The sequence below is a fragment of the Marmota marmota genome, unplaced genomic scaffold, assembly GCF_001458135.2.
Source record: "Marmota marmota marmota unplaced genomic scaffold, marMar, whole genome shotgun sequence".
NCBI lineage: Eukaryota > Metazoa > Chordata > Mammalia > Rodentia > Sciuridae > Marmota > Marmota marmota.
The window spans coordinates 23,590,337-23,605,252 of record NW_025999998.1 but is presented as its reverse complement, the minus strand read 5'-3'; positions in this window follow the sequence as shown (position 1 = coordinate 23,605,252).

Sequence of the window (14,916 nt, the reverse complement as noted above, 5' to 3'; positions counted from 1 at the left end):
CCTTTACAGTGGAGAAGGAAGTACTGGGATCTGCATACAATAATTGTGGAATATAAAGCAGGGAAGGAATTCAAGACTTTTAAGCTGCTATTCCGGTCATCCAGTTTTAATCAGAACAAAGAAGTTGAATTTTATACACACGGCATAACCATCGAGGATAAACAATTATCAAAATATGCATTACCTAAGTTATCCACGTTAAGTCTATGGTAGAATTATCACATCAAGCTAATGATGACAGTTTCTTGAGCTAAAGAGTCAGGAATAATTGTATTTGAAAAATGTCCAGTGCAAATATATATTTCACAAGTTTCCTCACATGTATTTGATCAAACCTGGCAGTGGAGTCACTGAGTTTGAATTATTTTATGGTGACTCTTTTGTCTTTGTGCCATTCATTCATTTGTTTAGCAAACATTATTTGAGTGCCTACAAAGTGCTAAGTGCTTTCCTCTACCTCTGCCCACATGGAACTCACTGTCAGAATGACAGCATGTAAAGACTTTTTTTTTCTTATTGTACCTGGAGCCCCAGAAATAGAAGTGACCTTGTGCTTTCTTTGCCCCATGAGTATTCCTGTCAGAGAGAAATGGTTCCAGGAGATGCTTTCCAAACTGTATGGTTTCCCTAACTCCTAACTGCCACTACAGCCCTGTTTATCACCCTATTATGTTCCTTTCTCTTCATTGTTTATACCAAAAGAAATTGTTTCCACAAAGGCCAGGTAAAGAATGAAAGTGCATTGTCAACTAATCAGGAATTTTTTTTTTCCAATAGGAAAAAGCATCCCCTGATCTTAACCCTTAGACACAAAGAATAGCACTGAAGATCAAACAGATTGTCACCCTTGCAGCATTACGCGCTCCATAAAGCACCACACAGACACAAGAGATTATCATATCATTACAAACATTTTGGAGAAAATGAATGCCAAGGTTGGAGATGTTCTTCCCCCAAAGGCTTGCTTACTATTGTATAGACCCAATCTTCATTCGTTACACCAAGTCAGCACCTCGTGCTATGATTTTTCTTGCATCCCCCTAGGAATGCCATATTTTTAAACTACTATTATACCTTGTCATGTCGCTGCAAACCCCTGCCTGCTTCCCTTTCTCTACCTGGAAGGTTAATCAAACATAAGCATTTCTTCATTCTGCAGCAGGTGTCCTGGGGCACACAATTTGGGATTAGTGACTGACCCTGCTGTTCATTCTGACAGCACATACTCCAGATTGTATTTTCTTTCTAATAAGCAGAGCTGGTAGGAGAAAAGGCAAGAGTCATTAGCTAAAAGTTAGCTGAGGATTGAAACAGCACACTTTCCTTCCCAGAAGCTCTTCTGAAGGAAGACCTTTTGTCCTCAGCAACCATGTAACAGTATATCTAAGGATTTTGTGATAATTTGTCTTAACCTTTAGCAAAATGAAATCTTATAGAGTGCCTTGGTCATGTTTATTTTCTTGGTCACTTACCTGTTATCGTATTCGTGGCATTGTTTAAAAAGAATGAGCTTATGACAGTGAAAACGGCTTATGTAATAATAAGCTTTTTATAAGGAGTACCATGACGCGCCCAAGACAGGAAGGATTAAACATAGCCAGGCATATGGTTGTCAGAGATGTGAATTTGACACTTTCACACCTTGTTGAGCTACAGGTGCACCTAAGAAGTATTCCCAAGAGAGCTCCTTTCTCTTTTCTTTATTATACCCCATTCTTCTTATCCCTGTGCCAGATCAGTATTTGTATTCCCTCTTTTCATCTTGGGTTCTAAGTTACTTGATCTTTTTGTGGTAATTACACTGTGTGTGGCCCAGCATTGAGTGGCTGGAGTGGTTTCTTGTTACTGAAGTAGTCTCACACCATGGCCATTAGGTGTGTGTGTGTGTGTGCGTGCGTGTGTGTGTGTGTGTGTGTACACATGCACATATATATATGTTCCATATATAAGATGTTTCATCCCTTGATGATTAATTTTACTACAATATATTGGGGTAGGCAAATTTTTCTATGCACAGTATGAGCTAAAGAAAATATTTCTAAAAAAAAAAAAAGGAAAGGAAAAGAAAACAATGTAATTATGATTCCTACACCTAGAGGTGTAGACAAATTCTGACCTCAGGAGCTGCCTGCTGGGACAGGGAAGGGAAGGCTGCTATGTATGGTTGTAAAGTCTGTGCCCTGAGCAACTTCAGAACATTCTTTGGAGTTGTACAGTTCACTACCTGCACAGATGTGTATGGTATCCTTGGGGAATAGGCCTTTATCCTTGTCAGGTGGGAAAAGAAGCTCACAAATGTAGACTTTTGACTACCTTCTCTATATGTTTCATGGTCTTTCCCTCAGATAGCTTCATCTAACATCTTTTCATTGTAGTGTAAAGATGAGCTTATTATCTTATTACAGTAGAGAAATAATTGGAAAATTGTTATTTAAAAAGTATGCTTTGAGGTAGTGTAGTAGACAGAATACCCAAAGAGATCCACATCCTAATCCTTACGAGTATGTTACTTTACATGGAAAATGTGTTACGGATCTTGAAATTGGGAAATTTGCCTGGATGGTCATAATTTAATCACATGAGTCCTTAAAACTAGAGAGCTTTTTTCCGGCTGTGGTCAGAGAGAGAGGTGACCACAGAAGTGTCAGGGAGTTGCTACACTGTTGGCTTGGAAGACAGGAGATGACCCTGAGCCAAGAAGTGCAGGCACTTTCTAGGAGCTGAAGAGGACAAGTAAAATTTCCCCCTATAATTTCCTGAAAGGAATACAGCCCTCTGAGGCCTTGGATGCATCCCAGTGAGACTTGTGGCAGACCTTTAGCAGTAGCAATAGGAGCTAGTTTAGATAGCTAGCTGCCCCTTTCCCCTCATTCCTTCCTTCCCAGGCATCTCCTGATCTTCTATGTGTTTCTGCCAAGGATTAAATTAGTTTATGTCTGGAACAATCCAGAGAATAGGTTAGAGCAAGGGTCAGTAAACTGTAAGACCCAGATAGTAAACCCTGCCTGTGGTAATAGAAAAGCAGCCACAGACAGTACATAAATGAATGAGTATGGCTGTCTTCCAATAAAACTTTATTTACCAACACAGGGGATTTATTCATGCACAGTGGTTTGCTGACTCTCTATTTAACAGCCTTTCTCCTCAAAATGTCATCCCCAAACCAGTAGCAGCCTTTGAGAGTTGGTTACAGAGGCAAAATCATGCTAAGCAAAATAAGTCGGACTCAGAAAGTCAAGGATTGAATGTTTTCTTTCGCATGTGGAAGCTAAAGAGAAAAAAAGGAATAAAAAAGGGAATGTCTCAAAAATAGAAGATGGAGCAGTAGAGTAGAAGTGGGGGACAAGGAAGCAGGGAAGAGGAGGGAGAAAGGGGAAAAACTGGGGGATAAAGTTGGCCAAATTATAGTAAGTGCATGTATGAATATACCACAAAGCATTCCAATTTTATATACAACTATAATGCATTAATTAAAAATAAATAAATGGAAAGATGATCAATAGAGTAGAGAAAGAGGATCAGGGGTGAGGAGGGGAAAGAAGGGGGACAGTACTTGGAATTGAAATGGAAAAAAATTGTTATATGCATTTATGAATATGTCAAAATGAACCCCACTACTAAGCCTAACTACAATGCACTAAAATTATTTAAAAATTAAAAATAATGTAAAATTTTTAGACCTTAGTTCAGTCTTGCTAGGTCTACATCTTAACATAATCCTCAGGTGATTATCATGCATATTCAAGCTTGAGAAGCTTTGCTTGAGAAGGTTTAGCATTCTAGGGATGAGGCAGAATTATTAGAACAAATATCATAGACATCCCATTTCTCCCTGAAGAGTATCACTAGAGTAGAAAGAAAGGAGGATGCAATACCTTCAAGAAAAGAAAGGATATAAACGTTTGTTCAGCACGTACTACCTGTAAGCATTTTCAAATATATTATTCTGCTGAATCCTTATAGTGACTCTTGTCATTTTTCTCATTTTTCATAGGTGTAAAAACTGAAGCTTTTTCAGGCTCTCTGAAAAGTGAGAGAGCAAAGATCCATAACTCAGTTGTTCGGACTCTAAAATACAATGTATTTTTTATCCTATCACATCAAACTTAAGTGTCTATTTTCTAAACACAATTTGATACCTTCAATAAAAGTAAATTTGGGTTTTAATGTTTCCTGAAACATGTGAGTTCTAGCCAAAAAATGGTATCACTGGGACTTAGAATCCAGTGGTGTACTACATCTGTATTTATAAAAATATTTTGAGGGTCACTCTTACCATTAGTGGAAAGATTCCTGGATGACATTCTGGTGGACAGACTTGACCATTTAATTAGTACCAGAAATGGAGGAACTCTTCTAGCCTACGATTTTAAGGTTAACAATAATAGTCATCACTTTTGATTTATAAAACATTTCTGTAGCTGAAGTTCTGGGCACAGTTATCACTTAGATATGCAGTTAATTAATCTCAGCCAATTCATTTTCAGCTCTATATCTTCTTTTGATGAGGCATGTGGACTTAGCACAGGGCCCTGAAGGATAATTTTCCAGGAGGGTTTTTTTTTTGTGTGGGGGAGGGGATTATGCACCTCCTATGGAAATGCTAGAAACAATATGAACTTCAGATCTCAAATCTATAAACCTAGGGGTTACTGGTCCCTTTAAGGTATAGGCAGGCACAATAAGTAGAAGGTGCTATCAGATGTGCTCAGCATAGAAAAACTAAGTCATGCTCACACAGAAAATGGAAGGTAGGTTTGAGTTGTATGAAGAGAAACCAGATTCTCACATAAAAAGAAAGACTCTTCTTTCTATGCAATGTTGAAAGTTGAGAAATCCTCAAAAGCAATTTCTACTTCCAGCAAATAGGACTCAGTTTCTAATTCCCAGTTAAATAACTCATTCCTGAGCCATGAGACAGGGATCTATCTACTTATTGTCATTAATGGGTCACTGAACCTTTAGCAACTCGAGAACTTTCAGAACCTAGCCACCTCAAGCTCTCTCCTCTTGACCATGTCCTTTCTGGGAACCTCCTACTTTGTCCAGGAAAGCTCAACCTTTATCTTTGGGCAGAGTGTTGATTTTGTTAAAGAGCAAGCTCACTGAGGACCAAGATGTTGGAACTAAAACTCTGGTCTCTAGATGGCAGTCTAGCCCTGCTAAATTTGACTATTTCCAGTCCTGGGTGAATTGAGAAAGGCACAGCCAAAAATCAGACCTGACTCAGGAAAATCAATGGATGAGGCATAATGAGATTCAGATATTAATAATTGGTGAATGGCAAGTAAAAGGTTGGGTTTCAGTGCCAGCTTGAAAACAATATGTGTCTAAGAACATGCTAAAAATGCTGCTTGGCAGTCCTTTTAGTTTGTGTAAAATTCATGAGTGATGAATGTGGACAGCTCTACCATAGAAGGAACAGTATGTCTGAAGTGCTGCTTTGTACCAGCAAGGCAAGAATATGGCTAACACAAAATTTTTAAACCCTCTCTATATATCATCTATTTATATATAAATCATTTAGTCAAAAAAATCCAAACAGGACAGTGAGTTTGATAAAGCACAATTCTTGAAATTCACAATTTCTTGAAAAATTTCAGCAATATAGAAAGGCCACTGGCTTATATCAATGGACAAACCTTTTGATTGGCCCATCCTTCGAGTAGTTGTAGTGACACCTGATTTTGGTGTTGAGTCTGAGCTGGGCTTAGCTGAGGATCATGGAATTTTGATCTGGAAGAGACCTGAGAGATCATTCTTACTGTACAGGTGACAAAGCCAACATCCAGATGCAACCCAAGGCCTGGGACCTCAAACTGACTTCCAAGTGACTCCAGGTAGGGATATGGACTAGAGACAGAGCCTGGTCTGTGTGATGTTACTCTTGTAGTATCTAACTGTTATTTGAAAAAAAAAAACAGCCCTTATTGAGTGCAAATAGCAATGAGATAACCAAACCTGTTTTCATTCATTTTGTTCATTAAAAATGTCCTTTTAAGGTTTTAAAACTACAGATGCTAGGCTATATTAATATATGTTCTGAGCATTTGAAGGCTTTGCTAAATGTGTTAGTAAGAACTCTGACAGGACCCGTGTGGTGCTGTGAAAAGGGTTTGGAATAATGAGACCAGAGGGCTCAGATAACTTTATTTGGGGTGCTGAAACAACTCTCTCCATAAAATGGCAACAATAAGGTCATCCCTACCTACTTTTTAATTTTTTTTAAGATACTGGGGATTGAAACTGGTAGAAATTGTTGTGAAGCTTGAATTATAGGAGAGGAACAAATATACTTTATAGAGAGCCCTACAGAGTATAGTTATTGACATTCAAAATAAGGAACTCTGAATAACAAAGTAAAGTTTAGTAGAAAAATGTATTTAATCATTAAATATTTGACTAAGTAAAAGAAGGTCAGCTATTATATTATTCCATTTAATGGAATCCAGAAGAGGTAAATCCACTGAGACAGTAATCCCCTGGGGAAAGCAGAGTGATGGAGAGTGGCTACTTTAATGGTATGGAGTTTCCTTTGGGGGTGAAAAAATATTGGGGAGGTAAATTGAACATAGTGGTTGTTCAACACTGTGAATGTTCATCATTCACAATTAATTTTATGAGAATTACTTTTAGTTGCTGCTCTTGTTTGATTATCTCCATAAAACTAAGCCCAGCAGATTCTGTCCACACCATGCCATTGGGTTGTGTCCAAGGATAACATGTTCAGAGAACTCTGCAGACTCTTGGACAAATGCCCTCTGGCCTCTGGGGTCCTCTGAGCCTCCTAATTAGCTGCTATGAGAGCCATTCAAGACCCAAGATTTGGGGGAGGAAAGCCCAATAGTTCTCTTCAGTCAAGTCTTGACAATTTAGCACTGCTAGAAATTGGGCTTTTGCTTGGACTGGTTACAGACACTGAGTTTTTTCCCCCATAGTTGGCAAATGTTGACTTTTGTGTGTTTAACTTTCCTCAGTGGACCTCTTTTCTCAGCTTCAAATAGAATTGCTGTTTCATGGTATCAATTTTCTCACTGTAGGACATTGCCTTCTGATCTTTGCAAGGGCCCTACTTCATTCCAAACATATAGGGTATTTTCAAAGACTGTCAATCTGTTAAATAATTTCTTGCCTTCATTTACAGATATTAAGAAGTGAGTATTAGTTAAGTCATCAATATATTTCTATTTGTACATGTATAATTAGTTGTTCCATACACAATCTGAAGTGCAAAAATGTAAAATAATTGACTACTTGATATTTTTCAAGAATTTTTTTGTCAGCTGGGAAAAAATGTGGCTAAATACAAACAAAATGAAATTTAAAAAAAATACCCCAGATTTAAACTATGTTGGAAATATCATAGGATCACGGAATTTCAGTGCTGCAACAGATTTTCTGTTATCTGATCAAAAAACTGTGCGCATATGTGTAAATCCTAAGATCCTCTTGGATTGTTGGCTACTCTAAGTTTGATGGGTAGTATGTAAACATTAGAAATATTTTTCCATAACTGAGTTAAATTTCATCATCCTGCAACTTTTATCTCTCAGCCTTGGGTGTATCACGGGGAAGTGTTCAGGATGTCAAATTTGTCTTCCACACAACAGATTTTAAATCATAAGCATTTAAACATGTTACCTTTCCTTTAAAGCTAAAGGCATACAGTTTTTTCTACTGATTTTTGTGTATAAAACTAAAAATTCTATTGTTACCTTATAATTATTTTATGTTTACTGGTGTCCCTGTGGAATTTGGTACCCAGAACCGAACATAATAGGCCAGGTATATCTACGCATACAAAGAAAAGATTAAGATCACCACTGTATTTCTAGACCATACATACATATTTATGAATGCAACAAGTTAGCATTCAGTGTTTAATGTGATTGTATATTAGGTTTTGTATCTGTTAGGGGAAAATTTCAATTATAGAATGTGACTGGCAAAGTTGAAGCATGGGATATTTAGACATATTTTAACAATAACCATCCACAACTTAGCAAAAGGAAGAAGAGAATTTACATCACTTATGCCCCTACACTGCACCTGCCAATATAGTTGATGTTTTATACATTTTCCTCTCTATAAGACTTACTTAAACTTCAAACTTGAGCTCAAAGAACACCACCTCTGTGAAGCTTTCCCTGATAGTCTCTTTCTATGTTCTCATAAGACCTCACGCAGACCTCTTTTATGGAACTGATCACTGTACATGTAATTATTGTTTGCATTTCTACTTTCCCCACTAGGCTACAAGCTCCTTTATACCACCTGGTATATAACTGGGTTCTCAGGTGTGTTGAATGAATAGGTGAAAGTTTTCCTTTCATGATTGCATCTCAAGTGGCTATAAGTTATATATTATCATGAAGCCTTCCCTTAGCAACAATTGCAACTTGAAAATGTGTGGTTTCACTCACATTTACTGCTTTCATTAAAGCTATGCATTATGGTTTGAATATGGGATGTCCCCCAAAGTCTCCAATGTAGCAATGTACAGAGGTGGATCTTTTATGAACTGTTTGCATCATGAAGGCTCTAACCATATCAGTGGATTAATCCATTTTGTGGATTCATAATTTGAACATGATATGTTCAACTGGGAAGTGGTGGAAACTGAAGGTAGGTGAGGCCTACTTTGAGAAAGTAGGTGACTGAGGGGTGTGGCCTGGGGACTATATCTTGACCCTGGCCCTTTCCTCTCTCTCTGCTTCCTGGCTGCCATGAGATGAACAGCTTTCTCCCACCATGCCCTCTGTCATGAAGCTCTGCCTCAGCATAGGCCTACAGCAGTGAAATTGGCCAACCATGGACTAAAACCTTTGAAACCATGAACCCAAATAAACTTTTCCTCTTTCATGTGGTTTATGTGAGGTGTTTCAGTCATGGCAATGAAAACCTAACACACTTTGTAACATTTTGTTTAAGAATTCAAAAATAATTTGTCCAGAGAAAGGTATTTTAACTTGTTTCTTTAAAAGGTAACAATAATTTATGTTTTCAGTTACTTCAAATGTAGACTTAGAATTTATGATATATATATATTCCCTTTAGCATATACTTATTCATAGAAAAGAAAAGGATTTTTCAAGTTCCTGTTTTAGCATAGAATCTGTTACACAGAAAAAAAATAAAACAGTTATCAAATCAGCACATTTAATTCTGCAAGATGATCAATTCCCATCTGGTATTCACCATTACAATACTTACTGGTGGAAAATATCTAGGTGATTGTAATCACAAATCTCAAAAAATGTTCAAAACAAAAATATCAATCAATAAACATTAATTCACAGTGTTCTATTAAGTGAACTTTCTCATAATCGATAAGCAGGCTGGGTTTTTAGTCACAAAACAGACTTGGCTATTTAGGACACACAGACCTAAGGTGGTTTGTAAATATGTACAGACCTCTGTTGTAAAATCTGAGTTCCAAGGTTATACTATTTAGTCATAACATAGATAATTAATATCTGAGAAGAAATGGTATTCAGGAAAATAATGTGTATAAAATGATCACTCTTGCTGTTCTTGTAGCTAGACTACTTTAGTTCAGGGGGAAGTCAGAGGCTTACAGGACTTATAAGACTGCACTGATCTGAGCTTCCTGTTTTGATGTCTGATTTTGAAATCACCAGTCAGATTCAAGTCTTTAGAATTGGGTCTATCAATTGGGTCCATCAATCTTTCCTCACAGATGTTTCTATGCCAGGAGCCAGTTGCCCTCTACCTGATGAAATGTATCAGTTACAGTTTTGTGTTTCTTTTATAATTCTTTCTCTCCAAGGAAAAAGATTCTAAGATAACATTATCTGGGCAAACTTTTAGACACCATTGAATCAGGGTTTTTATCATATCAATAATTTAATCTGTTTATATGTTATACCCTATTCACTTCCAAAATTGATCTGAGATCACTAATGGCCTGTTTAAAAAAAAAAAACTATTTTACATAAGGAAAAAAGGTTTAAAAAATCTGCAAACTATAATATCTTCAATTCAGTTTTTATTGCATTTCATTCTGAAAGCAGACCTGTACATCTAAATTTAAATCTTTTTAGAAAACGTGAGGATTTTCTAATGTGGGTGGCAGATTTGTTCACTGTGATGCCTAGCTATCAGAAAGCTCAAGGAATTCAAACCTGCTCAAGCAAACTTCCAACTTTAAAAATGTCTGAATAATTAAAGATTAATACATCATCTGCTTTTTCCCTTACCTCCCCCCAAGTCTTTCTTCTTTTGCTTCACCACTTTTCTCAGCAAAATTATGGTTTGAGAAAATAAATACATACCGACTAGGTATTATTTTCTGACAAAAATGGTAGCTGATCTTGAAATGGTTTATGTCATAGTCCATTGAGAAGGGGACCTCTTGGCTTGTGAAAAGAGCCATGGAAAGGTACACTTTCCACTGGGAAAACTGGGACACTAAATCCAATGAAAATATTGAAACCATAGACAAAAATAACAGACAAATCATGTTGGCCCCACAGCTACTACACTCCTGTTGCTGCTTCATCTTGAACTAGTCCTGTGTGGCCATTGTAGCCCAGTGCATCTGCTAAGCATCAACAGAAAACAAATAGAAGAGCATTCTCCTCTGGTTCCAAGTAGATCAAGTCAGCTAACGCAGAAATGGCAAGCTCAGGAGTGCTTTTTTTGTGGGGAGAAACCCTGAAGGAGGTTCTTGCTCCAAGAGCAGCTGGGACCATGCTTTGAAGTTGGAACAGCACCCAACTCCCACCCATCTTCTCCTTGCATTTATTTTGGTAAAGCTTCCCTGAAATGTGTGATGCTCGGGTTTCACTGTGAAGCAAAAACTGCTTCCATTTGTTTGGTGAGATTCCTCCTGACCCATGGGTTTTCACTGCCCTTCAAAAGAAAGGGGCTGTGTGGCGTGTTTTGTTTGTTTACCATCGTGGACAATGCTTATGTCTGCTCAGAACCCCACTCTGTTTGAATAGTCAGACTACTGTTGAATTAACCTGACCATAAGTGGCAAAATGCACAGGTGCGCCTTTGCAGGACCTCTGAAGGCACTAGAGGGGCCTCCCAGTCCAGTTGAGGCAGCAGGCCTTTCAGAACAGTCCTGGGAAACTATATATATATCAGTGGTAAAACTAGTGCAGCCTGCTGTTTTCTCCCAATTCCCACTGCAGAGAAATTGCATAGACATCTGAGTATGTGGCGGGTAGGATTCCCAGTTCTTCATGTTTGTACCATCAACAGAGCATCTTCATCTTCTGGCGGGTTGCAGTGAGTCACTGGTCTTCCAGAATAAGCTTCCCTTCCTGCCTGCATGGAAAGCCCATTTGCTGGCTATGTGGATATGCCTAAGGATGGCATAAGCCCTTCTACTCCCTTTTCCCTGGATCACCTTAAATTCAAGCCTTATTTTAAAATAGGAAACCAAAGGAAATAACAATCATAACAATAATGACCATTAATATAGGAATGGACTGTCTTACACCTATGGCTTGCAGGCTGGAGAGGAAGCACAATGATTATACCAAGTAAAACTGCAGGGTAGAGGGAAAACCCGAAGTAGCTGTTGTTTTACAATGAATTTTAGAACTGGGAAATTTCTCATGGAAATATTGGATAAAATGTAATTCTGTTCTCTAGGGTGGTAAGCAGAAGTCCAAGGTCTGACAAGTGCAAGGGGAATCTACCTTTTAGGTTCTTATTCTGTCCAGTATAAGAATAAGATGGTATGTGGATGGTATGTTAATACCATACCCACACATCAGGTATAGAAAACTTGGGTTGGGGAAGAAAAATAGGCTGAATTAAGCCACCTCAGTATGATGGTATTAGTATAATACCCTGAAATCAGGTATAGTAAGCTAAGAGTAAGAGAAAAATAGCCTGAATCAAGACACATCAGTATGGAGACCCTCTTCATTGCTATCTCTATTTTTATGCATTGTAAATCTAAAAACACAGTAGGATATACCATACATTTTTCATGTAATCTCGAGATTGTTGATGCCAAGGTTCTACCTGAAGCTAAATAGACAAATATTCTAATTTCCCCCTCCTTTTTTTTTAGTTTAAATATACTAGTTATTTCAGAAGGCATCAAGAAGGAGACAGGTATATTTGCATTATGCCTGGCAATCCTTTGCCAAGTGCACCATCTTTCTGTTGACATAAGAGTCAGCTTTGTCTCACAGGTCCTCATGGAAAAACAGTACCAAATTTGGAGGAGGCATTTTATAATTCCTAACCATTTAATTATGGCATTAAGGTGCATTAATTGCTTCATAGTCGTGTGGATATAGAATTGTATTCATTGACTTAAGTTAACAACTTCCTTTTTGCTAAAGCTAGTTAGGAAAAAGCACTTCAAATGGGTTTCTAATGATCTCATAAATACTATGTTTCTTCTGATTGCTAAGTAGCTTCCTTTCCTTTCTTCTCTTTTTAATTCTCAGCTTCCAGTTCCTCTTCATTATGGTTATGAACAGCTGAACTTAAGATCTGAAGTGTTGTTTTCCCAGTCTTCTCAGAAGCACAATGACTTTATCAGTGATTATGGACAGAAGGATGAATTGTCACTGAAGTAGAAGGAGCCAGATATGAAATCCAACTCAAGTTGAAGCATTTCTTTTTGAACCAATGACAGGACTTACCCTCTGTGTTTCTCTCTCTCTCTCCTTCCTTCCTGCCTCCCTTTCTCTTCTTCCTTCCTTTCTTTCCTGGGGATCAAACCAAGGGCCAGGTAAGTCTTTCTCACTGAGCTATACCCTCAACCAAACAGGAAACTTTCTTAATCAACTTGTGGATGATCACATGTTCCATAAGAAATGGGGAAAACAAAATGACTTGAAAATTCAAATTCCACACTTAATATCTATTTTATACCAGAAGAAAACTAATCTGGAAGAAAGAAGACATGTATTTCAAAGCCAATAAGTCTGTTTTTTTAAATCCCTGAATGCCAAATATGATCGACTACATCCATGGTCAGTTGGGTTGAAATCTTCTGTGGAAGACCCTTCCTGTGGCTTGGGGAGGATGCACAACTGAAATGGCAGATGAACCCTCAGCCTTGCACTCACATGCCCCCACATATGGCTATTTCTAAGCTACCACTAAACCCTGAGAGAAATAAATGCCATCAACAACCAAGTGCTGCAGATGCCCTTCCGATTCTCTGTTCTGAATCAGTTCAGGCGGAGAAGAGGCCCTGCCCTGTGTCGAAAAACTGCTCACCAAATTTAACTAGTGGGAACAGCACAACATTCAAAGTGGAAAAACCATGGCCAATCACTTTAGGACTCTTAGTTCTTGCCCTTTTTCACTGATAAAACTAAAATTGCTATAGGTGATAAAAGTATGGTATCCATTTTATTAAAGGCTTTTTCCATGAATCTTGGTAAGAGATTATTTTTCTAAAAACACACATTTTCCACCAACTTTCTATGATATTTACACAAAATCTACCGAGGATTAAATGTTTTCTAAGAACATTTCCTGTCAGAGTTTTAGACAACCCCTTCCAACAGCTGTGGACAGAACCCCTGCTACTCCTGTCATGAATGTCCTCCAATGTTTGGAACCTAAGGAGCAAACAAACATTTACTCCAAGAAACACAGTCCCAGACAGAATACGAACTTTGCTGTACTTTACCTTGTCATAACAATTTAATGGAAATTAATTTGGTAGTCACTTAACCACTAGCTGTTCTAGAAAATATAAGCATATTTGTAATACAACTGGTACTTCCTAAGACTTCACACACACACACACACACACACACACACACATGTAAAATACCATTGAATGCTAATAGAACAGGGGGAAGATCAGTTTAAATTTAAAATTATGTACTTCGTTTGTTTTTTTTTTTCCTCCCTGAATGTTTGTTTTACCTTTTAGGTCACCAGTTTCCATAAATTCCCTGTGTCTTAGCAGCATAGAGGATATTTTTAAACATAGCTCTTATGCTGGAGTGTACATTAAATATTTGTTCAGCTGATTAAAACAGTTCTACATTTATTTAATGTTTAAACAGTAAACAGTTTATTGAAAACTGAAATGTCTTTTTATACATACACGTACACTCACACAGACCTCTCAGAAGAGGGGCTTCTGATAGGAGGGTTTCTCAACTTATGCTGTTAAGTGTAAACAGTCCTCGGATCAACACCATTTTCAGATGTGGTTGTCTTCCAGGGAGGGCTGGGCTTCTGTCAGGGGCTGGTCCAGGTCTAGGGTGGGCGGCCAGATTCAATAGGCAAGGGCAGCAGAACAGGAGGCGGTGAGTGGCTTAACACCAGAATAAGAGTTTCATGCTGACAGAAACATTTATCTTAGAGGCGAAAAAAACCATGGTGTGAGATTTTTAAAGACAGCTCCAACATGGGCTCAGTAGAGGTGTTCTCTGCCCTTTACCCTGGTTTGTTAAAACAGAAGGTATTTTGAACTCAGATAAACTGGGAAAGGTTGAGATTACTTTGAAGAATGACAAACAAATTGGAAGATAAACTTCACAGCAGTGCCTTTGCTTTGTCATCTGTGGAGCCTGAGTGAACCAGAAATGAAATAGTCACTGTGTTTATGTTACCTTCTGCAATCCCCCAATCACAAGGAGATTGTATGTACCCTCCCGTTAATTCTCACCATATCTCTGCATGAGGAGGCATGTGTATACATTCACAACCGCCTGATATTGAGCATGGTGTTATGGGATGTGCTGGTTAAATAAGACCATCTGCTATTATCAGATATAAATGACCAATATGGAGGGTCCCAACGTAGTCTCTTAAAGTTATTAAAATGATCAATGATATTGAACATAAGCAAATCTTCTCTGGTTAGATATCAAGTATTTTAATTTCAGATTCTGCATTCTCAATACAATTGTAATATAGGTTTGTAACTTCACAGTTAAATGAGACTTTCCT